This window comes from Aythya ferina, assembly GCF_964211825.1.
Source record: "Aythya ferina genome assembly, chromosome: 10".
Lineage (NCBI taxonomy): Eukaryota > Metazoa > Chordata > Aves > Anseriformes > Anatidae > Aythya > Aythya ferina.
In genome coordinates this window covers 2956612-2983868 of record NC_140306.1, presented here as the reverse complement: position 1 = coordinate 2983868, position 27257 = coordinate 2956612, and the positions used below count along the sequence as shown (strand labels likewise).

Genomic DNA, 27257 nt, shown 5'->3' with positions numbered 1-27257 from the left:
TATCAACTTCTGAAGAGCTTAAAAAGCATTACAAGACACTCATTAAAGACAAAGAAACATTAAAGCTTTTCAGCTGAAAATTTATAAGAACTTTCATGTAAAGAATATAATAACTTGTTCCTCGATCTCATTTCCAAAATGAATGCCTTTTTAAAAAATTGAAATTTCTCCAAAACAATGTAGCAGATCCTTCAGGCTGCATGATTAAATTTGAGGATTTGAAAGCAACTGAAAATAGGGTATTAAATCAGGTAGTATTGATCGATCTGCATTATGAGTACAATCCCTGCTGTTTGAATAGGTGGAGAAGAGAAATTACATTGCCTGGAGATGACTGAAATCTGTTACCATTAATTTGTGTAGGCCTGATTAGGAAGCAGAACATCAGTTGGTAAATTGAGGGATCATGATAGACAATCTTTTAAAGAATTTTTAAAAGTATAATGAGGAACTGGGATTCTGTAATTTCTGTAAAGAAGCCATGATTGCCGGTATGTATACAATAGCATTAGATGGAGATATTCAAATTCCTATCAGTATTATGTCTGTGATCTCAAAAGCTACATTATTAAAAAGAGAGGTGCAATTAAAAGAGAAGGGGGTAATTCAAATATTAAAGTATAGTGGCTCCTTTAGAGCTGTTCCAAGCTTTAGTTATTTACCTTAATTAAAAAAGAAGGTGGGATTGTCTCCTCCATTTGCATGCTTAGAATAGCTATTTTGGTATCTCTCCAATACTCTGTGTAATTTTAGACTTAGGACAGCTGCTCACTCTAGTCAAGCTAATAAAATTTCACAAAGAAATGCATCACTCTGTGCACAGAACAAGATAGAGGCAAAGAAATATCAAAACACATGATTTTTCTCACTACCTTGCAGCAAAGCCACCCCTGCTCTCAGAAATACTGGGGTGTTTGGTACCACAGAAAGTCTTTTGAGTGTAGCAAAGTGCCAAGGGATAATATGGAAATGAGAGGGAGAGATGCACTCTCCTTGATGCCATTTAGTTGTTGTTGATTCTCTCTCTATGGGATTAGATCTCCCAGCTGTCCTGAAGCAAATGACATACAAAAATGTCTACAGGGCCACACTACAGCTGCACATGTATGTCTAGTACTTGGCTGTGGAGTCCTGAGGATGGAGTGGTTTAAAGTTGAATCATTTCGGGGGGGGATGGGGGTAAATACTTACTCCGGGTATTGTGCCTGTAACATTTGTAGGAAAGTTGTCTTTACGATCCCACCAGCTGGTCTTCTGTTGGTCTTCAGACATGCGCGTATCTATGTCTACCCTGGAGAAGCCACCTGCAATACATTCACAGATCAATTTACTGTCAAGTGGTTTGGAGTGGTTCTGTGCTCAGTTAGAAATGTAGTTGCCATAAGCAGCTGAATTTCAATGAGTGTTTCCTAGAATTGTACTTACAGTAAATTAAGCCATTTCAAAGGTTTTTCATTTAGATACAGGCAAGTGTTTCTGTACTTAATCAATGTTGTTTTGATTAGAATCTACTCTATAGGACTTCTGTGTCCTCCCTGTAAGCAAATGGGGAAGCAAAGGTTTCTATAGCTTATCTTGGTTGTGTAAAAGGCCAATTGCAGCCTTTGCAAATGAGCCACCCCTTCAGCTGGGATCCATCCTGGTACAACCAGACTCGTATCACACACACTGCAGTGGAAGCCCTTTCTCTCCTACTATTGAACCTCTTCATATCTCTCTCAAGATTTCTTTTTTTTCCCAAACACTTCTCTACCAATGTACTTTATGTGTATTATCAGATTTAATTGCTGCGTATGCTTCCTTTCTACAGACAGATTAGACAGATTGACTACTCCTCATACCTTAGAAAGCAAACAAAATAGGCAAAAGGCAAAGCCCTTGAAGGCCAGCAGAAGGGAATCTCATTCTGCTCAGTTGAGTTTAATGCTCGGCTATTCTTCTTTCATTTATATTGTGGACCATGTGGCAAGAGATCCTCCACTTCTTTCTCTTCTAACACTATGTCTTGTCGCAATTGCCATGCAAAATATACAGGGTCCTAAAATGGAATCAACAAAGCACACTCATCCAGAAAGAACAGGTAACATTGCTCAGCAACATAGATGAAAAGTGTGCATCTGTGTGGATGAAACTCCATTTGAAAGGGGTGAACAAATGCTTTGTGTGTATGTATGCATTATGTATGTATATACAGCACTTGTACCATAACTGGTATTTTTTAATTATCTTAGCTGTTTTGCATCTAGGAAAATCAGTTTTGCCCTCTTTGTTCAGGACAAGGATATTTTAATTGCATTTATAATGTTTATAAAAACCTTTCCTACCTGCTTATATTTTATAACACCTGAGGTATGTAGTAAATTTCTATAAAGAAACTTCTTTTTCTTTCCAGCCAAACAAGAGATCGGACTGCATTAGATTATATGAAATTTAAATGCATTAGTTGTTAGCCAAACTGAATTTTCATATAAATTAATATTGTTATTGTATTTTAATAAAGCAATAGCATTTATGGAATTATGTAGACATCAATCACTTGGGGGTGTCTTGGAACAATTATTGACTTCATGCATCATCTGCTTCTTCACTTCAAAATTTGTTGCACTTTTCATAAATATCATATAGCAGTGAGCCATAAAACACATTTTAAATGCCTCCTAGCCCATCATAGACACTGTTGTTAGAAAAAGCCCCCTGAGCTGATGACATCCTAATATGTGACTATGTAATTAAAATTTTGACATATGCAAAGAGTTGTAAAATAGATAAAAGAGTATGTATTGTAAATAGAAGTTTAAAGGCGCTGAGCAGATGGTTCGTTTGTGAAAGAGGTATGGGGACCGCCAAGAAATGACAAACAGATGGCTTAGGTGTGAAGGACAGGCAGGGAAATTTGGAAGAGTTGAGGACATAATGGACAACTATCTGGCATTTTGTACACACTAAGTGAATCATGGGCCTTGAATAGAAGGTTAAACATTTTACATTTTTGTATTTGAATTTATATAAATGTGTCAATGGAAAATGTCCAGCAATAAAGCCTGATAATAATAATAAAGACAAGTCATGCTTCACAGACTTTGGGAAGGATAAATATTCTTTTCAAATTACAGATATAACTTGAGTGATAACACAGGTACTTTTATCCCAAGTCATGTGTGTGCACTGCGTGGTCTCAATTCAAAGAGAAAATTTTCAGAATTGTAACAAAACCATATTGCCAATATTTATTCAGGTGCCTGAAAACAATTTTAGTAATGTCCTAATAAATTAACAAATGTTTGCCAGCTGCTGCTACTTGCTCTTCTACTATCTGTTGTGTTAGCAGGCTGTTCAATGAATTCAGTTCAAGTTTTGGTGATTATATACCAAAATCGTGACTGAAATGCAATATTTTGAGGCAGAAAGATCAGACCAAATAATGTTTAGTTTTTGAAGTAATGGGAAGCTTTAACTATGACCAGATTAAAATTATGACATTACTAAATCTATCCTTGAATCTAATTTTCTGTTTTGATTTTCCCATATTTGTCAGACTCCTGGCAGGCTTGAAAAATACATCACCAGCTAGAAAGTAAAGAAATTTGTACATACAAATGGACAAAAAAATCATTTTTAGTGATCAGAATCAAACTTGTAAAAATGTAGGGATTTTGAGAGTGCTCCTTGATCAGATTCTGCATGAAAACATGATCAATGTAGTAAAGGGGGGATATTTATGAACCTTTTTCCAGAAGTCAGTTAGTTTTGTCATGTTGCTTTTACAGGTCTGAAAGGAAAAACATGTAAGTCTATCCAGACCAGACTACTAACAAAAAGCAACATTTAATAGAATTATTTTTGCTTAATTCTAAAAGTTATTTATTCAAAATTTATTCTTCTTTCCTTAAACAAAAGACTATTTACCTTGGAAATAGCAATTTTAATTAGGAAAACTGAGTTTCTGAAAAACAATTGTTACCTGAGAAATTGTGGAAGATTTTTCCTTGCAGCTTTTTAACTTGAAAAACAACAACAGAACCCAAACATAACAACAACAACTGGGCACCAGGCACAACAATAACAAGGCACTTCTGTGATGTGTAGTGTCTTTCGTAACTGTATTAGTAGCTACGTGCAGTGTAGATACTATGGTAATAGAGAGGAACACTGGAGTACTAATAAAAAATGGTCTTTGCTACCTACTGCTGCGTTATATAAACACTTGGGATTATTTATTGCTGCTATTTGAAAGACTAGCAGCATACAGTTCCTCTAAGAATCAAACCAGAGCCAGGCTGCAGTGTTCTGTAGTAAACATTAATGAAAACAACAACTGCTTACATTTGTCTTTGAAGAGTTCCTATAAATCGGTTAAAGTCAATTATAGTTTTCCTGCCTTACGAAGGCCCAAGAGTTATCCCAAGTCTGACCCACACAGCAATCTACCTTGCAATGTACATGCTCCTTTTAGATTCTATTTTTTTGAACTTTATCTGCATTTGTTTTGCTTACTGGATGATCGCTAATCCATGACTTACTTCTTTTCCTCAGCAATCTTGTTCTTTTGTGCACGTCTCTCTGCCTAGTTAATTTTGTGTCTGCACTCCTCAGGCATGCCAAACAGCAGCTAGCATCCTCCCAGCTGTCACCCCTTGTCATGGTGACAATCCCTTCTCCTGCCAGCTTCCCCCTGATTTTCCTACTTAAAACATCTCTATTGCTCAGCTCTCCATTTCTACGGTACTAGAGCTTGCTATCATGCTGCATAATTCTCGTCATCGATCCATCCTTTTTTCCTATGATGTTGGTAAATTTATCTTCCATTTGTCTGGAGAGGAGCTGTGTATTTGAGCTATATGTTATACACAGAAGGATGAACTTATTTGACCTCCCCTTTTTTTATTTTTTTGGCTAAGAGAGACTGTTACCTGTGATGTGTTATATCTCACTCCTGTATTCTGGGCTATCCTGAATCTTCTCCTTGATTTCTTTTATCTGCTAGGTATCACACCATACCAGCTGTCCAAAGGAGATGAATTTTAGTAGGACTGTTTGCACTATGACAGTTAAGATTGTGTCAGGAAAGAATTAAAAATGACATCCTTCAAAAGTTTCTAGCAGCCATAAACATTTGTTCTACAAATCTGTGGATTTTGTTAAGGTATTATTTTTATCTTTATAAATCTATATGATTTATATAAACACATCAATTATGTACTTATAAAATACAGTGATATATTAAAATGCATAATAGAAACAATATAACTACAAAATAAATATGCATGTAACTATAGATTACTATTATTTCAGTATGGGAATTTTTCTTATGCAAAAATGTTACTTGAATGACAGAATCCTTTTTTTTTTTTTTTGGTATATCTAAAAATAAAAACTGTCATAAAATAAATATAAAAATTATGATATATTTAGATGTAATGTGTCTTCAAAATTAAAACAAAAGCTCACCTCTGCCTAATTTTTTATTTAGAGGAAAGCTCTAGGTGGTGTCTAAAGGTGTTTCTGAACTTCCAAGAATACCTTAAAACAATTCATATATATAAGATTGTTGATGCCATATCATAAGACTGAGAACTAAAACAAAGAATTAAAGCAAACCCAGTCAGAGGACAATCCAGTAACAGAAAAGCAATTGAATGTAATTGAGCTTTTGTTTCCCTTCCAGCCTGAACACTAGTGAAGGTATCAATGCTTCAAACGTTCATTCAGTGCCTTTTCTAGGACCAAAAGTACTAAATGTTGAGGGTTGTTATAGGGAAGTAAGTGTCGCAGAGCTCCTTCTTATGCCCATGTAGGTTGTCCAAATGATGCACTGCAGAAGAGGAGCTGCAGGACACCCGAGATACAAAGAATGGCTGGCAGCCAGTGGTGTGCTCTGCCACACTGGGCACATCCCTGCCAGGTACAACAAGGGCTACCAGAGCAAGACACGTCCAAGGAGAGAAAAAAGGAACCTTCTTAAGCATGTCTGACAATCATAATCTCTTATCTTCCTTTCTACCAGGGCTGTGACAAAATCATAGTAAATTTTATTCTGTTCTCCTTTATGAGTATAAAAATCTTAAGCTCATTCCATTGAGGAAGGCTGCAACCTCATTTACACTGAAGTCAATGATTTCTTCAGATGACTTCAGATTTATAGTGCCCCGAGTGAGAGAAAAATTTGACCCATAATTTTTTAAAAATAGTTATGGTTTTTTGCAGTCTTCCTTCTGAAGACTCACTTTATTCAGCCATCAATATTCACACTTTAAAGGCTTATTTCCATCAAGTTCCATCAATGACCTTTAGAAATTGGTCCCTTCAAATAAGAAAAAAGACCTCAATTACAACAACATCTGCCTCCATCTAGCACTTTATTTGCCTTAGAGAAGGGGTGGAATGATGATTAAGTTAATGGATAGGTCATTTTCATTTTTCACATTTACCATGTAAGTGGCTCCATGAATCACCGTTTATCTGTGGCCCAGTCATGGAAGGCAGTGGAAAACATCCATTGGCTTCCAGAAACTCGTTTCCTGTACACTTCGGAGAGGGGAAGTGGAGTACTAGTATTAATCAACCTTTACAACCCATAGGATAATATATTTGTCTTTTCTTCAGTCTGGAAAATAAACACTACTGCCCTCAGGCTCCTGTTTCTCTAAAATCTCCCTTGGCTACCTCCGCTTTTTCTACCAGCACTCTGTTAAGCAGCATCACAACTTTACGTGGCCACTTGCAAGCTGTCAACTGATGATTTTGCTCCCTTAGTTTGGACAAAAGAGTGAAATTACAGCAAAGAGAAGAATTTCTCTACCAACTTCTTCTTTTTTACTAGGTTGATGTAAATATATAATTGTAAAAACACAGTCAGTGATGGCATGAGACATGAGTGTCCCAGCCCTTGTACACGTAGTACTGCAAAACACTGCAATCCTGCTTGAAGAGATACACAATCACCTTGTATGTGTGGACTGCTGACCACAGAAGTGAAAACCCTAAGCAGAGATCATGTTTAAAATAATATAAAATAACATAAGAGAGGATACTAGCAAGACATACAAAAAAAAAAAAAAAAAAAAAAAAAAAAACTATTTGGAAGCTAAGGAGCTTAGATCCAGTAGGAGACAAAGCCATAAGGCTAGCGTGTGAGCCCCAGGTAGTTAATGCTGCAGTGACTTACCCCTTCCTGAGCCTTCTTAAATGAGAGCCTGCAGACCAACTGACTCACTTACTGGTCCAGTTTCATCCATGTCTTTGCAGAGTTGCAAGGACTTTTTTTTTATAGGGTTCGTCTCCCCGACCTTGCTCAGCTTTGCTGTCCTCTTCTTGGACAGATGATGAAGTGCATTCACTGACATGATGGTGTGAAATTCCCTGGGTGCACACACAGTTATATATGAATATATGTTTATATATATATATATATATAGTAGTGTGTATATATACACACACACACATATATGCATATATATACATATGTAGGTATACATACATATATATACTATACATATATGTATGTATACCTACATATGTATATATATATATAGAATGAGATTGAAAATATAGATTAAAACAAACCCAGTAAACTACAAGAGTGAACAGAAGCTTTTAGCAAATTAAGGTTAAAGATGTTTTCATTGAAAAAGAAAATAGGCCCCTACTACCGTGTCAAAAGGAAAATGAAAGATCAGTGTGTATGCTACCATTGTTACTCCTTTTTTGATACACCATGTATTAAAAAAGAGGGAGGAAGCAGAACAAATTGTTGTAGTGTTGGAGCTGACAGTGAAGCTTTAAAAGACTGAGAATGCACTGCAACAAATTGAACCAAGTGGGAAGCAAATATGCACAGAGCACAGCTCTCTTCAGAGGCAAAATGTATTACAGTGAGAGCCTGTTTGACCATCCCATTTGTTGACAAAGTTATAAAGATCAAGATCATTAGACTGAGCAAGTAGCCAAGATTTACAACAAAAGAAACAGTAATGTGAAAAAATATATAGAAATTGAAGGTTTTTTTTTATTCGAACTGACAAATTGCATTTATTATTCAAACACTATAACCATCAACTGGTTCAAAACCAGAAGGAGCCTTAAAAGATGAGACATAAAATGGACTTAAATACAAGGCTGGAGAGAACAATAAGATCAGCATAAAAGCAATAAAAACCAGCCCAGAAAGTTGCATTCTGTAAAAGTTAGGGGCCTATAGAGAAGAGACAAACAGGGCTGAATGTCATGACTTCAGTGTAAGCAGTGCCTGGACTACAAAAAATGCAACAGGAGCATTTTACTAATAGAAAGTGTCAAAGGGAAGAAGCTGCACATAGTACGTGCATTCAGTTAGCAGCACAAAATCACTTGTGTCACAAAGCAAAGGGAGACAGACATAAAATGAAGTGCCTCCCTGATGAGCATACTGCTGGCACCATGAGACTGACAGCAGTAACATCCACAAACAAAGAAATACAGAAGCTGCATAATTTAGCTGCATATAAATGCATGCTCAGAAAAATGTCCTTTCAGTTGGACTCAGATATAGAATTCAGAGTGCAGACACATGCATACACACACACACATATATATATATATACATTTTTTCTAACGGCAGAAGCCTGTGCTCTGTCCTCTGATTGAATGGAATGCCAAAATAATTAAGCACTATGTAGGAATATATCAGCTGGGAAAAGCAACACATCTGGAGATGTGAAAACATAAACAATTCTAAGCAAAATTTCATTTCCACAGAGAATCTTTCTGTTTAAACTGCTTTCCCTATCCTTCAAGGATATGGCATCTATTCGACTGAAGATAATGTATATCAATTTTAAGCCACATTTATGAACTTCTTTCAAAAGCTAGGATGCCTCCGAGTTACTAAGCCATTAAAGGCTTCTGTCACTTTTCACATCAAGGTTAATAATCAAATGATTAAACAGATTAAAGTTAGAAGTCCAGCAGTAAAAATGTAATATTTTCACCCATTTTATTAAATTCAAGAAAAATCCTAAATGGGTTTTGATGTGAAAAACTGTGTTGAATTGTTTGTAATTAAAAGACAACTGCTGGAAAAAAAAAACTTAAAATATTTTTCATAATGCTCTTAAAAATAAGTTGTTTGATTCTTCTTTCCAGTAGGGAAACGAACCCCACATTTCATTTCAATATATTAACAAACCTCCATCACTTTAATTTACCTGATTTTCTTCAAATTAGGAGTCTGAATACGCTTCCAACATCAGAAGTGCCTAATCAAGAACAATGATGCATTTGCACAGGAAAATTAATAGCCGCTTTGGTTGTGACAAACTCTGAAGTGGGCTACTACAAAGTTTTCAACAAAACACACTATACACACAATTACTGTTGACTTACAGGTGTGTCAGCACACAGGGAGAGAGATGAATAATGCTTGTAAAGGACTGTGGTTTGGGGCAGTATTTACTTCAGTGTTGGAAACAGCCTGTAGTGAAATGCTCGGTGGGGTGGGCTGCTTCATGCACTAGGCAAGAAGTGTCCAGGATGGAGCACCCCAGCAGTGTGGGAAAGTGAGGGCAGTGCCATTTGACTTCATTTGACTTCTGTTAAGCTGGAACTTCAGCAAGAAGGTTTTTTTCTTAGATATTCATTGCCTCAAGTACTCCTAAAAACTATGGCTTACTAAATCTTTTATTTATTTATTTTTAATAGACGGTGGAAATGTTGAAATTTACTGTAGAAATATTTGCTATAGAAACATTTTCCTGGAGGAGAAACGTGTGAAAATTCCTTTAAGAAACCTTGCTGACAACTTCACTGATTCTTATTGCTGTTTCTATTTTGGGACAGTTCGTGAAGGATTTATCTGGTTTGTGAAAAGCTGTAAGATAGTTCTATACAGTGTATGATGATATACTGAATTTAGCATTTGTGTTACCTTTCAGACTCCTACATTACAGCAATCTTTCAGTTTTATGACCACATGCTGTGTATGAAACACCACAGTGCCATACTGCATGCTTCTCACATCATTACATGCCTTAAGTAAACTCTGTGTTGGTCCTGTTCAAAGTTAAGCATTGCTGTGGATGTTGGGTTCTGCTGTGATACAAAATGCGCAAACATACAGAAAGCACTAGGATCTGGAGCCAAGTGGCTGAAAGAATACCGCTGTTTGAGATGGTGGTTTTCTTGTTTAGGTCATGGGAGTAAATCATAAGAAAACTATCTGAAAATTATGTAGCTGAACAAAAAAAGAGCACAATTATTCAAACAGTCATGTATCCAATCATCTAAGTTGCATTTAAAGAAATCCAAATGAAAAATAACTTGTGCTGAGACGAAATCTCAGCTTCGGTACACACCAGAATAAAAAGGTAATCACTGTAACTGGTATCTCTAATTTGCCATAGCAAAAAATGCCCATTTGTTAATAAACTGCATCCCTTGCAGTGCTCTTCCGTATAAGAAAAGTAATCTCCATTAATTAAGGTTTATAATACAGGAAACAAATAGGAATGATAAAACCCTTTCTCAAAAACTAACTTTTAACTTCAATTTGAAGTGGAAAATGTGCATGTAGACGTGGCAGTATTTGCGTGAAAATTTGCTAGAAACATCCTACTCAAATTAACTTCTCATTCTATTAGCTCGCTATTGTTGAAGATAGCAATATAATGTTGTAAAAGTCACTCCCTCTACGTATACTGTTTCTTTATAGTAAAATGCCATGATTTATTATTTTTATTTCCAGTCGCCTGGCTTTCTCTCTGGAGGAATAGCTGATTAGTCTCACTTCAGGCAGTTTCAACCGGGAAGAGAGAAACAGCTAAAACAAGCTAGGAAAAAACACTACAGAAGCTATTTTGCTCTCTCTATAATTTGAAAGAGCTCTTCAGCCACTGTGTTGTTAAATTCCACGGGGTTCTGCTGGAAGAAAGTGAATGCTGCAGGCGAGGTGTTGAGGAATTAACAATTTTTTTTTTTTTTCCAGCTGTGTCTCTCTCTTTTTTGGAAAATATTTTTAGATTAAATCCTTACTATAGCCTAAAATAAATCCCATACTTGGGATATATAAGAGCAAATCTTATTTACTTTGTGTGGTAGTATGTCTGTTTCTCAGTATTCATGAGAAAACAGGAGCTCATTTATACGGTCAGATGAGAATTGAAGGTGATGCTTTTGGAGCAAGTGGACATGGTGCCTTCATGTCATTGTCTGACATGAAGATTACTACCTATCGTAGTAGTAGTAGCACAGCTCTGTAGCAGGAGATCTCAGAGAAAACTTGTCCTGAGGACCTGCTGACCATACTGCAGAGATTTCCAGCACTCTGAATGTACTGCACTGCCATCACCCATGCACTCCAGGTGTGGTTGGAGCACTTTGGTGAGCTCCTGGAGAACATCTTCCTGAAGACACGCAGTTCAGGTACTTTGAGATGGCAACCAAAAGGCAGCAAGGGGAGACACCCAGGATGTGTGTATGTCAGGTACTTCTGCCTGGGCTGAACAAATCCATTAATGCATATGCACTCATTTTGCTTAAGAGAACGGGATAACACTATGGTGAATAATTCAATTGTTGTTCAGGTGTGATGGGGGTACTGTAGCAATGGAAACAAGATCAGGTCTGCTGAACAGTTCTTCACTTTCAAGTGAAATAGGTTTTATCTTTTGTATGACCTGAAAATAACTGAAACATGCACAGAAAACTTTTCATTAGCTTTGCAAGGTCCCCTAATGAGACTGATGGAGAATCAGCTGCCTCTTCATGTGACAGGCCTGAAGCAGGTAGCACAGGCTGCAGACCCCCAGCAGGAACTTGGGGTGGAGGTAACACCTCCCCAGCCTGCATCTACAGGAGCCTTCAACTGACATCCACAGAGAGGAGTTAGAGATCCACAACCCGTAGTGTCCCAGCACCTACAACATGCACCGGCACAACCTTGTTCTTGTGTGAGGCTACGAAAGAGGAAACGATCTAAGTTATTTGAACTTCTTCAACAAAGCACACTCAAAGAAACAAATGACAACTAAACAGAACAAAACAAATTCTTCCTGAAAACCTCAAAATAAGGCGATTTTAAGGACAACATCTCCACATTATCTATTATGATTCACCATAATTATATTTATTATTGGCTTATTTTAGTCATCTCTAGACATATTAGAATAATGTTTTTCTTTCAAATTCAACAGGACACAGAGGTTTAGATTACTTATATTTATGAAAGGAATTATATGATGTGATGTGCTAGCGGGAGACAGGATATGCCAACCCAGGAGATCTTTTCCCACTTCTGCTTCTCTTTCAGTGTTCCTTTGTTCCTACTTAGGAGGCTGGTATAATACAAGCAGTACTCATAATATGCAATATATTTTTTCCAGATTACTTTAATAGTACCAAAAAGATAACCAGTGAATAATCATAATAAAATATATACAAAGGGGATCACAAATCTCACTGATGCAGAACAGGAAGAATTTATTTTCAAAATGTTGCTAATGACTTTCTGCCTGCCCCTTTGAAAATTGCTTTGAGCTTAGTACTATCCCTTTGAAATCCAATTCATAAATTCACAAGCAGTGTGAAATTCCGGTAGGAAATAAAACACTTTTATTCAAATGTATTATAGCATGTTAATGTTGTTTCTTAGAGCATAAACTGCAGTAAACACTGCGCTGAAATACAAACAAGGAGTGACCTTACTATATGATTTTGAAAAGTTTCTGGGTTAAAAGCCACAAGTTCAGCAGACTCACACGCAGATTACTGCAAAAGGATCCAGATGATATTCTGTGGCTAATGCAATCACAGAGAAAGTGTTGCTCCTGTGAGGAGCGTATACCTTCCTCATGCCGAGGAATCAATACTGAGCTACTGCTTTGGGGAGCTGCAGGGACAAGTGCGATGCTTCCCAATTCACTGCCAAAAAAAGCAATATGCAGAGAGCAGGTGCTGCAGACTGGTGCTTTGGCAGCAGTGCCATGTCATTCAGCAGCTGCTGATAAGTGATAATTTTTCATGGGAGCTATCTCAGAAGCATTTCTCCAAGTGGCTGGTTCTCATGACTGCCTCTGCTCTCATTTTACTCTGAGTGCTCCTGTTAAGCACTCTCTACAGATCTGCTCTGCCTGGAGTGTGATAGAAAGTTGCTGAAATTCTAAATATTGCCACTAAATACATATTGGTTTCTAACTGGGCTCTGGAAATAACTGGTAGTCTCCTTGTATCATGGTCTCTATAGCTCTGCTAAATATTTTGTTGCTCTGCACAGATGGAAGGCGTAGCTTCTGATGCTACCCAGCATTGTCTGTGCGTATTTGGCTGCCTCATGTCAAGAGCTGCTCAATTGCCTCTTCCTTTTCTTTTTAAGGAAAACCAACTGATATTCCTAGAGAATCACAAGAGGAAGTGATAGAAATATCCAGGATGCAGAAAAAGACAGGGAGATCAGAATTTCCTTAGTACCTGGTGGATGTGGTAGGTCCTGAGGATGTCCAGGGTGTGGGAGCTTCTGTCCTGCATCGCAAGAGGTGTGTGATCTCCTGGAGACTCTGCCAAGCACCTGTGTGAAACCAATGTCCATGGAGTGAAATGGTGCCTCTTCAAAAAATAAATAAATAAATAAATAAATCTTGGTTGCAAATCTGAGCAACTACCTTTGGAAAAAAAATAATAAAACATTAATGAACTGCAAATTCTATAGTCTTGGGGAACAGAAAGTTGTCAAGGTCAGTCCCATTCATGAGAGAAGTGAAAGATCAGTCACCTGGAACAGCACTGCCAGGGAATCTCTGGAGCAGTGGATGTGGCTTTCACGGGAAACCTGTCTCTTGTCTTCTGCAATTCTCACAAAATATTAGACAGCAAATGAAAGTGACCTCCACTGAATGCCAGGCAAACTTTCTCATTAATCGGGGAATTTACCAGGAGCTCTCTCTCTCTTAATCACTATTTTACATTTTTGAATAATGCCTACAAAAGAAAAAAGGGCAATTCCATAGATTAAGACTAAAATATGGGAAAGACAGAAAGGTGGAAATATCAAGAATTGGCTGATTTTGTATCAATGCTCAAAAATCCATGTTTTTCCATAAATTCTCTCTTGAAATCTCTCTAGCTTTATGATGTACTTCTATTATCTGTGTGCTGATTTACGAGAAAGGTTATTAATGTTTCCAATGTTTCTAAACAAGCATTTTTCATAGGAGAAAAGAAGTCATGCTTCTGACCATTTAAGGATGGTCAGAAGATTTTATAGATTTTATAGACTAAATGTGCAATTTCCAGTTGTGTCAGGCAGTGCATCCATCTCCTAGGTCAGGCCTCAAGCTCTGCAGTGATTCAGACAGACTTTCCTTTCAGTCCCTGCCCTGCTACCTGAGGCCAGGAGGCCTTGGCCAGCCCCTGTACCTCTCTTCATTCTGGGATAACATGCAGCCGGGCAGCCTCTTTAAAATGTTATTTATTTTAACGTAGTATCATAGAGAAAATCTGAAAATTGCAGAGCTGCCTCCCTTCAGACACCACTCTTGGGATGTGGGAAAGGTCAGCTCCTCCAGGCTCTCCCAGCCCCAGCCCTAGAAGTTTTAAGCCTTTCCTTTTGAGCTCCATGATCCCAAACATAACTGTCACTTCTGAAAAGACAAAAGAAGTACAATGTTCTACAATAAACTACAAGAGCCCTTGCCTTGTCTAGGACAAACCTAGACAGTCCTATTCCAGCTTGATGGCAGTAGATCAATTTTTGTATTTTTCACTTTACTTTTTATTGAATCTCTAGGAATTCAGTGATCATGATGAACAACACTCTGCTGCATTTGACTAATGGCCTCTCTTAATAACTATGCTGTACTTCAGTATTCTTGCACTGTAGCCCCCGAAGACTTCAGTGCATTATTAAATATCAATTCCTGTTCTGTCATTTCAGGCTCCTTAATGCTGTTGAAGCTATCTTCATATTTGAAAACCGTGTACAAGTACATGAATATCTTTTTGCTTAAAATTAGGCATCTAAATTCACCTTAAACATCCAAATAAAGCCAGACAGATTCTCAAAAGTGCAGAAAATCTACATCATTCACAGCCATCAGAGAGATCATCAGAGCCTTTGGAAATATAGAAATCTGTTTTATAGCAAAATATACAGTTTTACTAGCTAAATGTCAGGTACCCACACTCGAATATCTTCTTCAGAGAACTCTGGATGCATTTTGCATCCAGAAATGTTTTCATTTCCTGGAATAGCTGTGTTTATTACTTTAATAAACTGAATTAGGAAATATGGTTATTGGTTTCCTAACTAGGCTAAATTAAGTTTCATTAAAAAATAAAATCTAGGATTCCAGTTTATTCTTGACATAAAGGCACTTAAAATGTAAAAACAGCCATATTCCTTTTCCTTTTTTTATTTTAAAATGTGTAGATAAAGAAATCCTTCCTGCATTAAAGGTAGAGCTATTCTCAGTGTTTCAAATGGAAGACAATACCATAAATACAACTTTTAATTAAAATATCAAGTACGTAATATTTCTATACTTATTATGTGTATGATTTTTCTGCTTTCTGTAGATCACAGAATAAAAACTCTTAAAATGTCTTTATTAAGCTAGCAGGGTGATGCTGCAGAGCTGTTACCTAGTCTCTCCTCTAGGAATGGAAGTATTTTGTGGAGCTGCTGTGGGCTGCAGAAGGTCCTTTCTGGAAGTAGGGGATGAATGTGGACATGGGCTGTAGCATCCCAGCAAAGTAAAACCCACCAAGAAATTATGTATTGTTCCTGGGTGAAATTAACTTGTCTCACACAAAACCTGTTTAATGGCCATGCCAGAGGTATGTCTCAGTTATGAAAGGAAACAACAGGTAGTAACATTTTTTGTGCTTATTACTTTCAGATCTGACACTGAGACAGCTAGGTCATGACTTTTTCAAAGCAGTTATCAAGTTGGTTGTGCATCCAGAGCTAATGCTTCTGTGGCTCCTGCTGAGGCATTGTGGCACCCTGCTCTCCCGCCGGTCTCTAATGGGCATCGGCTGACACCTTCCTGAAAGCTCTGCTGCAGCGTGATTTACTGTGAAGGGAGTAAATGCAAAGAGGTACAATATTAACTCTGGCTGCTTCAATCCAGTGTGCCCTGGCACGAAAGGGGGCCAAAACACAGCAGTGAGAAAAATCTGCCTGCCCCAGCTTGTTTTGCTCTCCTTTGTACCTGATATTATTGTTAGACTCCCTCATGCCCACACCTTCCTGGAGTAATGTTAAGGGGATCCCATGTCCCTGGAGACATTTGGAAATCCCATCCAGGAGCGTGCTTATATCCAGCTAGACCCAAGCCTGTGGTGTGGATGACCCACTCGTGTCTGCTTCTGCACATACCAGGCCTAGAAAAACCTGAAGGAATGGGTGCAGAACCATGACCTCATCAGGAACAGCCTGGTACCCATTCACCAGCACATCACACCTCACTGGGATGGTCTGGCCTTCCTAGCAGGACTTCAGCGCAGCAGTAAGGCTGTTCCTGTCACGTCCCTTGCAGACCAATTCCAGCTGCATTTATTAATGGAGAATCACTGAAGCATGAGCTAATTCTTTTATCTACACTTTTGTCCCACAAATTGGTGTTTAATTGTCTGAATAAAGAAAATGGTGGGAGAACACTGTAGCGGAGATAAATGCATTGATTCTTATCACTGAAACAGTTAAAAGCCCTGTTTATTTCCCCAGAGGAGCCTGTTCAGTATATTTATAAAAGACACAGAACTGCTTTGGACTGTGGGTGGGCTATTGTGGACTAATTTCCCCTTGCAAGATTTTCAAACGATAGATTACCTCCAACAAAAATTATTGTGGAGATAAGCTGAAAAGGTTCCCTAAAATAAAAAGGTTCAACTACCTCTAAACATAATGGCAGATTCAGCACATGTATGTCATATGCTGTGAAAATTACTGCATGTGTGTCAGAAGGAAGTTCTGCAAACTTTTTTCCAGGTTCATAATTGAATCACTGAACTTTCCACTCAATGAATTTAGATGTTGTAGGGCTGTAGTATGGAGAGAAAGCATTAAATTCAGTTTCTGTGACAGTAATTAATAACAGAAGAAATACTAAAAAAATAAAAAGCTTTGTGAGAGGCTTAATAAGTAGCTAAGTGCTCAAAACCATTACAAGGAGTCACAACTGGGAAGACAAACTGTATCAAATCCTTATCTGCAAATATTGAAGGCTTAATGAGATAATTGTTTATTTCCTTGTCTTCTCTATGACTTTTTTTATTCTAAACTCTCTTAAACTGTACAGGCAGCACTGTTTAAGACAATGACACCTCCTTGCAAGCCAGGCAGGTCATCCCACTGAAATCAGTGAGATGGTTTCTGGCATAATGCATTTTCAGGCATTAGGATATAAAAATTGTCTTTTATTTTATAACAAATGTTATGACCGTCCTGGACCCCAGTCCAGCCCAAAGCACACACTTTCCTCTGATAGTGTATCGATAGTTTAAAAGGTAATTAATACATCTGAAGCTATTAATCTTTCAGAAGAACGTAGGTTCAGAAATCACAATGCTTTAATGAGCAAGAGTATGCACCAATTCTCCTGAGTCTTTGAACCTCTCAGTCAGGCACCAGCTTGATCCACATTCGTAGGTCATATGGCATAAACAGAACAGTTAGTCCCAAGGAAATAAGAACTTACTGGAGAACAAAAAGCCTTTTTCTATTTGTTCCATGTGGATACATTAATCCTGCACCTGGGTGAGGGTTGTGTTACCTCCTCCTGCATGGAGGGGAGGACCAACCAGAGCACTGTTTCTTGCCCAGCATTAGAGGTAGGCATTTTTGCCTGTTGGCTGTTGCTACCACTGCTGCTGTGCCTTTTCAGGCTTCATTCTTGAAAGGATAATAATTGAAGAGACGAATATTGTTGAGAGGAGCTGCAGTGAGTGACTGAAAAATTACAGTTTCAGGTTCTGGTTGCATATCTGCTCTCCACAGAAGTAACACAAGAGGAGAGCAGGATGTTCAACACCAACAGGCAAGAAGAGAACAGTGAAGAATGCATAAAACTGAAATAAACTAAAATTGCATGATTGTCTAGAGCCTTAAGCCATTATTCATCTTGATGAAGAAAATAATCCAACAGAACATGCAATATTGTCCATGTTGCTCTCTTCTTAATCTGTTAGGAACAATTCAAGCTATATTCTCCTCATATAAACTCTGGCCAACTCTGGATTATCACTTATGAATGTAAATTGTATCCTCTCCTCATTTCTTCCAGAAACCTGCTGAAATCCATGGGAATTTGGCATTAGAAAATAATGCAACATATCACACTGTAATCATCATATTGCAATGTGCCAAGCTAACATTGCAATAAATGGTTGTGTGGGAGGAGACAGAAGTTTACGCTGATATCACTACACAATGCTTAGCACCACAAAGCAGTTTTACTAACTCTGCAATGGTAATTGATTAAGGGGAGCATGTTAAAAAAAAAAAAAAAAAAAAAAAAAAAAAAAAAAAAAAAAAAAAACAACGTAAATAGATGCATTAGCTAATTACGAAAGAATCACTTTCTTCTCTAGTTGCATGAAGAGCACAGGAATGATTTCCCAGCTCATTAAGTTAGTAAATGAAAGAATAAAAAATCAAGCTGCATGTGGCAGAAACCTGTTAGTAGAGACAGACCTGTGCTGCAGAGGTACAGATTTCCCTGCCAGCATAAAGGTATGGCCAAAGCTCAAAGGAACACAAAACTGGAGGGTTTTTTTGCATGCAGAATGTTGAGACGTACACAAACAGAATAATATATTTTTTTTCTAATATGCATCTCCAGCTTTTCAGGCATTAGGTCTTTGCCAAGCTTAATGCTTTATGCCTTACTTTTCAAAAGGACAGAGACAGTCAGACAGAAAAAGGGGGCCTACCCCGTGCCAGGCTGGAGCTGGGAGGGGAGCATGGAAGGGGCCGTGCAGGTGGGGGAGCTCTTCCCCCAGCGGAGATGGAGATGTGTGCAGCAGCCTAGAAGTGTAATAGATGAGCAAATGCATCCTGGTGTTATTGGGCCATGAAGCCAACATCCCAGTAATGAATTGAGAGATAACCGAGTGAGGAGAGGTCATGAAAATGAGAACAAGTAGCTTATGTTTGCCATGACACAAAGAGGAGCTAATGGGAGAGCACTGGCAGGAGGATGAAGTGCTCAGATTAGAGAACTAAATATTCATTATTGAAATATTTTGAATGTATACGAGTGGAACAAGATGGGATTTGTCAAGGCCAGAAAAGAGCACAGTGTTTCCTTTCTCTCCTCCATCCCAGGCTGAAGTCCTTCTGAAAATCTGAAACAGTTTCTTGGTTTTGTCCCACTGAACCAGAACCTACTGCATTGATCAGGGGTTATTGGGTTTACACAGAAACCCTGCAGCAGGGCACATACAGAACTAGGGTAAATGGCCACTGTTACACTAAATGCTTTGATTACAGCTAATTTGTGAGATACAGCATACAAATAGAAGACTAATTAAGTGGGCCAAGATAAGCAAAGTCAAGATAGCAGGTGTTAGAAAGCAAACTGAGAAAGGATTGCCAGGTTTTGTATTTTCCACAACTTAGAGAAGCAAAGCTGCTGCTGATTTGATATGATTCACAGAACTTGCTGTGAACAGTATGGCACAAAGCTTCAGGTAAACACACCGTAATGAGAATATGTAGAATGTAAAAATAATTAGTCGAGGTTTATGGACCCTACCAGCTAAAGACAGGACACTGTGAAATTATCAAAGACACTGTACAGGTGTATAATGATATGAAAGCGTTGTATGGCAGATTCAGAGAGCAGATCTGCAGGTTTTCATAGCACAATTGATATAACTTTGTTCCCTGTTGGTGTTGAAAATAGTCATTGTAAGTACAGCAAAACACAGATAAAATACACACTTACACTGTATCATTCCATCTCCTTATTTGTCTTGTAAACTGCTTTCTCCAGTTCTCGTCTTAACACATTTGGAAGAAAGACTTCTTGAAAGTCTTCTGTGAGAGTCAGATGTTGATTTCCCTTCAAACAAGTGGGCTCTGAATACAGAAAACACAAAAGTAGCTCGAAAGTGTCTACTTTCATCTTTCTCTTCTCTCATCATTAAAAATATTTTTTACATCACCAGTAATTTTCATCAGCCAACATCAAAGAATGCTGCACTCTGGGGAGGAAACTTGGACAGTGACCTGAAGAGCAACCAATACCACAAGCTGCTGGCAAGGCAGCTGTATTAAAATATGGGTAACATGGTGAATCAAGGAGTGTAAAATACGCACCTGCAGAAAGTTTTAGAACAAACAGTGATCCCGGGGGAAGGTGCAGACTAATTGCAATTAGTGCTACAAAAATATGTTACTGTTCTAACATGTTAGCATGAGGTCATGCACAAGAGAAATAACATAACAGAAATGTCAAAGGAAGTGAGCAACCACGGAAGAGCCTGGGCAGAGGGATCTAAAGATGAGTGTCTGGGGAAGCAGGTCAGAAACTGCTTGTAGCAAATAGAGTTCTCTAAAAAATTAAAGGGTAGGGGAAACAATGTGCAGATGTCTCTCTCTGTCATGGGACAAGACACAAGCAGTGTTCTCAGAGGCAGATGCTCATACCTAAACATAGGACACTTCAAATGAGACCATTTGATTTGCATATAATCAATGTCCACAACATGGACTCAACTGTGTACCCACAGTCAGGGATACCACTGCTCTGAGATGGCTGGAGATTTTTTTTTGGAATAGGAAAGAAGAGGTTGTTAGATTTCCTGTCTTAACTTGCAGTCCACAAATCACTTACCAGTGCTGCACACCAGCTGCACTGCCCACACAGTAACTTTATTTATTTATTTATTTATTTTCCCAGATGTGTAGGGCTTAAAAGGCTCCCCTCCATGAACCTGCAAGGCAGGGCTCATCTTGTTGCTTCTGCCCCTTCTGGCTCATCACAGCAATGGGCAGACACCTGACTGGAAGACAAATTCCCTAGCAAATTTACCTCAGTACCTGAAGGACTGAATTCATTTCTAGCTCACATCTATTATGATACAGAGACATAGCTGTCTCTTTTATGAGAGGCAGTTTTAGGTGACAAAGTCAGCTGGGTTGCAACCAGCGTGCTGCAAACCAAAGCCAAATGAGCACCTAACACATCCCCAAAAAGAACAAAGGACCTTCTCTAACTGTCTTCCTCCTCCTAGAAAAAAATAAAAATAAAAATAAATCCCAAATGCATGAACTGGGCAACCTCCAGTTCCTGGGCCTCTGAAAGCAGAATGATCAATCTTTTCCCATCTGGTTGGTCTTGGACTAATTAACTGACATGGTTGAAAATGAGCATCGGCTAATTGGAGCACTCTGTTCTCCCTCTCCCTGGCAGGAATTTAATGGATTCCAGATGATCAGTGGTTCAAAACCCATCAACATTTTCCAAGTAATCCCACATCAATGCCACCAGTCCTGAGCCAGCTTCCCAGCAGCAGGCATACATCCTCACCTGGGGCTATAAAGCCAAGCAGCATCATTGGAAAGGAAACTTGCCAAGCATCCTGAAACAGCAGGCAGATGTGTGTAGTCCATGATACCCTGAAAAATATGCCACCTGCAAGAAATAATTGGGCCAGCCGAGCTACAGGCCTTCTCTGAAGCCAAAGGAAATCCTTTAAGCTAGCCCACACAACCTAAAGAAGCAAAGGCCACCTGCAGAACTCCTGACGAGAGAACTGGCCTTGTGTGGAGCTAACAGACAGTGGTGTGAATGCCCTGCAGGTGCTGTATCTCTGAATCCAGGGTCAGCAGAGACAGGATTCCCCAGGATTTCCCCGAATTTAGGCATGAATATTGCAATGCCCATGTGAAAGTAACATACCCAATTACGTCCTTTAAAGTACAACCATGTACGGTGATGAATGCTAAAACCAGTTGTTTTCTTTTATGCAACTATGTCTACAACACTCGGTGGGGTTTATTTTTTTCTCAATTACACTATGAAGCAGGGTTAAGCCTGCTGAGGTCAGGAGATGGTTTGTGATGAAACCAAGGTTTGTAAGAACAGACTCCCACCTGATGGAAACTTTCTTTATCTTTCTGCAATGCAAATTTTTTAAGATTCTCCTGGCATATCTTGTTTTCTGCTCTTTAGTGGATATTTAAAAAGTGTATATTTTGATTCCCAAACTATGATTAATTTCAAGGATTTTTTTTTCCCTCTATTTTTATCTTAAATAATTAAATTATAGCAAAATTAGATTAGAAGCTAGATTCTCTAAGAGAAGTTTTTACATGTCTGAGCATTTTATTTCTGTGTTTATCAAGTTTGGAAATAAGAAAGCATAAATAAAATATCTTCATGGAATGGTAATTCACTTCTTTTTCTCTAATACACCAAATACAGTTCTGGAATACAGATCATCTTCTAGCTAGAAAGATCATTTAATATTTATTACTATGCCATTTGGCTCTTCTGATATACGGGGAATATCTCACCACTTCTTGATCTGTGGACTTTTAGGGTCATGACCTCAGAATGTACCACCGCTAAACAACGGTGGACCAATGTTCCTTTTACCCCAGCAAACAAAGTTTGGTTTAAACTACAGGATTTTGGGACAATTCCCAGTCTCAGTCCTTTAGAGGCATCAACATAAAGTTCATCTTTCTTCACCGCCATACAAGCAAACAGCTTCAGGAAACAAGATTAAGGAATCTCTTTACTGGAGTCTTGTCAAATTGGAGAAAATTCTGTGACTCTACAAGACCAGAGTCAAGCTGAAAATGCCTCTGCAGTAGGTTGTACAGTGGCTTCTGTTTCCCAACAGCTGCTTTAATCAGGCTACAAAGGGCTTTCCAACATCTTCCATAAGAAAACAAATTTTATCTTGCGATAAATAAGCGAGCTATACTTTACAGGAAAATGAAAATGTGCTCCATTCTTAATAAGAAGTGACATTTTCTGTGTTTTATGTATGTTGAGTGATTTGGATGGGTGGGTTATGTCCTGGATTCCTCATGGATGTTTACCTGTCCTGGCTTAATGGGTTCAGCTCTGCTGTATGCATGTGCTTAAATACCCATATAGATATATGAGTCACATCACATTAATATAACAATGTACTAAACGATATGACTGACAATAGGCAGCAATTTTAAGTACTGGCCACCTCTCTCCTTACCTCACACACTTCAGAAAATGACAGCTTGGAAGAGGTAAAAGCTAATCTGCTGGCAGCACTCACTCAGAGTTAGTGTGTGCTCTGAATCTCTAATGCATTCTGAGTTGTGGTAATAAATTTAATACCATTAAGGGCCTGTTCCATCGCCCAGATGGATATGACAAAAAATCCAAGCATGTGAATGGAAAAAATACTGTTTATTTCAACAGCTTTTCTAAAGAGTGGCTTAGAAAACAGTGGGAGCTCTTGTACACTGAGCACTTTTGAAGATCCAGCCCCTTTGAACAGGAGGCAGAACTCTCTTAAATACCTGTGCCTTTATGCTCCATTTAGGGTGGCAGCATGTCTTCCTTCCAGCATGACAAACAGCAGCTAATAGGATATTTTTAAAAATCCATCACCCCAAAGCTTGACTGCATCTCTGTGGTTCAATTGCCACTTTGCCTCCTTCCGTGTTTGTAAAACTGAGCAAAATGCACCGAGAATTGCAACCAGATTGCAGGTAAGGGACAGCACTATAAAACATCTTCCCTTGCTCACTCCTACCAACACGGGGCAGAAGCCTGTATCATGCATTCACTCCTGCACGCACATGCATTACTCACTATGGTCTCACGGCATTTAACCCTCCCATTTCTCTTCACCTCTAGAACAGAGCATATACCACCAGCTGGGCAGATCCAGCCCCACACCAAGGTGTTCATCCTCCTTTAGTACCTCAGGGCTGCCTTTTTGCCCCAGCCCCACACACAACAGCATGCCCTACACCCACCCTTCAACCTCTGCATCTCCCAGCACACTGAGCTGCTTAATCAAGGAATGCTGAGGACCTTTCTCAAATCTCCGGCATGAAACTGTCTGTCTTTTCAACACATTAGCACCTTGCCTTTGAAATATAAATGATAGCAAGGCTGAATCCCAAGGTAAGCAAGAGGCATCAGCTGTGTGATGCTGGCAGGTCACAGCTTGGGGCAGTGGTTGTGGCGGTAGCGCTGGGTCTTATCACAAGTGGCTGTGTGAACTGTATCCCAGACATCAGTGCTGCTAGTTCAGCCTCTAATTGTACTGTCATTGTGCATAATGGCACACAAAGAGAAAAGTGTATTTTTTGTAACAAAGTGTTAAAATCCTCTCATTGTAAATTTCCATCCCTACACCCCAAAATGTTTCATTTTTTAAATCAAAAGCTAATTTACATGCCTGATTGCTCATTTAGAGACCAGGGGAATTGAAGCGATCCTTTCCCATACGAAAAAATACAATTTAACTTTTTCCTCGTTATTAGGTATTGGCAAGGCAGACACCAACCAATTATCCTATGAAAAATATATCAGCATCCCCCCCAGAGCGAGGGGGGCCGACGTTGCCTGGTGACAGACACACCGAGCTACCAGCTGCGCTCTGCCTTCACTACCGCTGACAAACCACAGGCTATTTCTGTCCAAGGCAGGAGCCGAGCATTCACGATCCCACCACATTCCTTTCATTTTGTTTTTAAATTCGCATCAAGCTCCACGTGCTATTGTCAGAAGCGGCAAGGATGGCGGGCATGCAATCTGCAGGCAGATGGGATAACCAGGACAGAAACAAAACATCCTAAAGCTGTTGAAAGGGAGGTTGCTTCAGCTCCCGTCTCCAACCAGCACTAAACCTGAGCCTACAAAGGATCCTGTTGACACCCAAACAGGTTCAGTTACTAAAACAGATAGACTTTCCAGAACGTTATATATACTTGAAATATAGTCATTTCCAAGTCAGACCTCATAACTGTAAAACACTAAGGAGCTGAATGCTGAAGGTTAGGACACTGCAGCAAACTTGACTTCTACGATGAAGCACCACAAGAAGATCAGAGTCAACACTGGGAGCAGATTTTTTTTTTTCCTAACACAATTTCATTTTCTCATATCACTTCAAAGTGCTATTTTCAGGGGTTTTACACATCATTCAGTTACTTGGACCTAAAGCCTGTTTCTGTTCATCTTAGCTCTGCTTATCCAAGCTACGTGCATGCAAAACCTTTCTTTGCACTTTTAACACTTTGAAATAATTTCATAAGTGCTTTTAAAGTTATTTCATATTAGAAAACCTTTGGAGTGCTGAATTGTACTACCGTGGTGCACACCCTGAACAAGAAATACAGAAAGCTAAGCAGAAAACAAAGGGCAGCAGATGGCTTCAGACAAGGAGAGAGAATATGTGATGAAAATCCTCTGCTGCCCTAATGACTTCAGCAATTAGGGCATGATCTCCCCCCAGGTCTGCCAGTGCTGCTGACCACTCCATGTCCACAGCTGCATTCCTGGCTCCAGCAGCAGTGGGACCTTCTACCTATAGCAAGTTTTTTTCCCTCTATGGTGAGGTTCCCATAGGAGCAGAAATCTACAGCTGTCTTCTTTGTAAGCAAGATTTCATTTCAAGCCACTTTTGTGTTGCAGCCTGTTATAACTCTGTAACCTTCTTGTATTATCATTTATTCTCTCTTTTGATGTGTGTTTATTTACCAGTAGATGTATAGGTTTGTGTCTTTCTCTGTCTTACCAGTCTGTCCTTGTACAGCTGTTGACTCAAGCTCTTCTCCCTCCCTTTTTATGTTCAAACTCAGCATAAAAGGAACTTTGGGACAGGACCATGTGCTGAGCACCTCCAAACTTCCATTTGCATGGGAAATATTTCTTCACAGGGTGCTACTTGTTCCCAAACAGATTAGGATCAGTGGAAAATGCTCAACATCCTTTAGGATATCTAGCATTCATACTGTTATATAATTAACTCTCATTACCACCTGCATTTGTCGAATTCCAGCAAAAACAGCTTTCTTGCCAATGACCTCACTTTTGGACGAGCACAGAGCACAGTGACTCAGCCTAGGGGTAGGTGAGAGCAGTCACTCCACCACAAAATTGCTGTGCTTTGTGTTGAGGATATTTATTAGTAATTGGATTGCCTCTGAAATTACAACAACAGTGGATAATCTACCCCCTAGAAAAAAAAAAAAAAAAAGAATATTGTTGGCCTGCTTCTTTATAGCAAATGGAAAAAAAGGTAATTATTATACATGCCAAATGCATCAGCTCTAATGCGTGCATGTTCAAAGCACTCTGTGTGCCATTTATTTCTTCTCACAGTGGTTTGGAGAAGGTGCACCCTTCAGAGAGAAAGTCTGCCGAAAAGATATGAAACAAGTCCTTCTTATCTCACTTGCCCTAAAAAATCTTAACTGATTTTAATTAAACTAAGCAGAAGGTGGCAATTTGGGCAAGATTTAGAGTACCAGGGAAAGAAATATTGTTCAAAAGGTACAGCTTCCCTGCATTGTATCAGCACAGCCCAAACACAAGCTGAGGACCAGGAGTCAAAATATTCTCTCCAGTTGCATGGTGGATGGGATAAGCTGCAAGGATCAAATTTGGCCCTGAATAAAGGTGCAATATTATTCCCCACGCTTCATAATGTACTGAAAGATGCTTTATGCTCATATCTTTTCTTTTTATGCTTATCTTTTGGCAGAGGTGCTGCAAAATATGTGGTAGAACTGAGAAGATTTTCTTCAAGGACATTTTAAGCTCCCAGGTATGAAAGTTGCTCAAAGTCTACTATTATTATTGCCCTTTAGGAAAAACATCTGTGAAAACTCTGATTGCATTCACTTTAAGGCTTGCTGTTATATTTATAAACAGAAGCAATGGTGGTTTGGCTTTTTAGAAGCCCATTTTGCTGTTTATCTGTAGAGGGAAAAAAGATATAGAACAAGAAGTACATTTCAGAGGGATGTCTTAAACAGCACAACTAGAAAAAGTTTCCCATCTGCTACAATTCCATTAAATGCTGAAATGAAGAATTTTCAAGCTTGTGATTTTGGTGCTAAAGGTGTAAGCAGTTCTAGTCACATTTACAGTTTGTATCCATCCAGGCATATGTGGAGAGTTTACAGTTGCCTGAGAAAAGCCTGAAAAAGGCCTAAGTTTGTACTCACAGACAAATACATTTTGATTAATGAATCACGTTTACACATAAACCTTTACTTGTATATCAGTGACTTCGGAGTACACAAATCTCTTCGGATAGGGAAATATTCC

General features: G+C 38.8%; 1 long non-coding RNA gene across 1 annotated transcript; it reads right to left on the bottom strand.

Moving 5' to 3' along the window:
- Positions 1-1205: 1205 nt before the first annotated feature.
- Positions 1206-7303, bottom strand: LOC311442409. Its single transcript, XR_014696633.1, has 3 exons — positions 7166-7303; positions 1842-2038; positions 1206-1304 (listed from the first exon to the last, which is right to left on the bottom strand). It is a non-coding gene; the product is annotated as an uncharacterized lncRNA (long non-coding RNA).
- Between the last annotated feature and the right edge of the window lie 19954 nt (positions 7304-27257).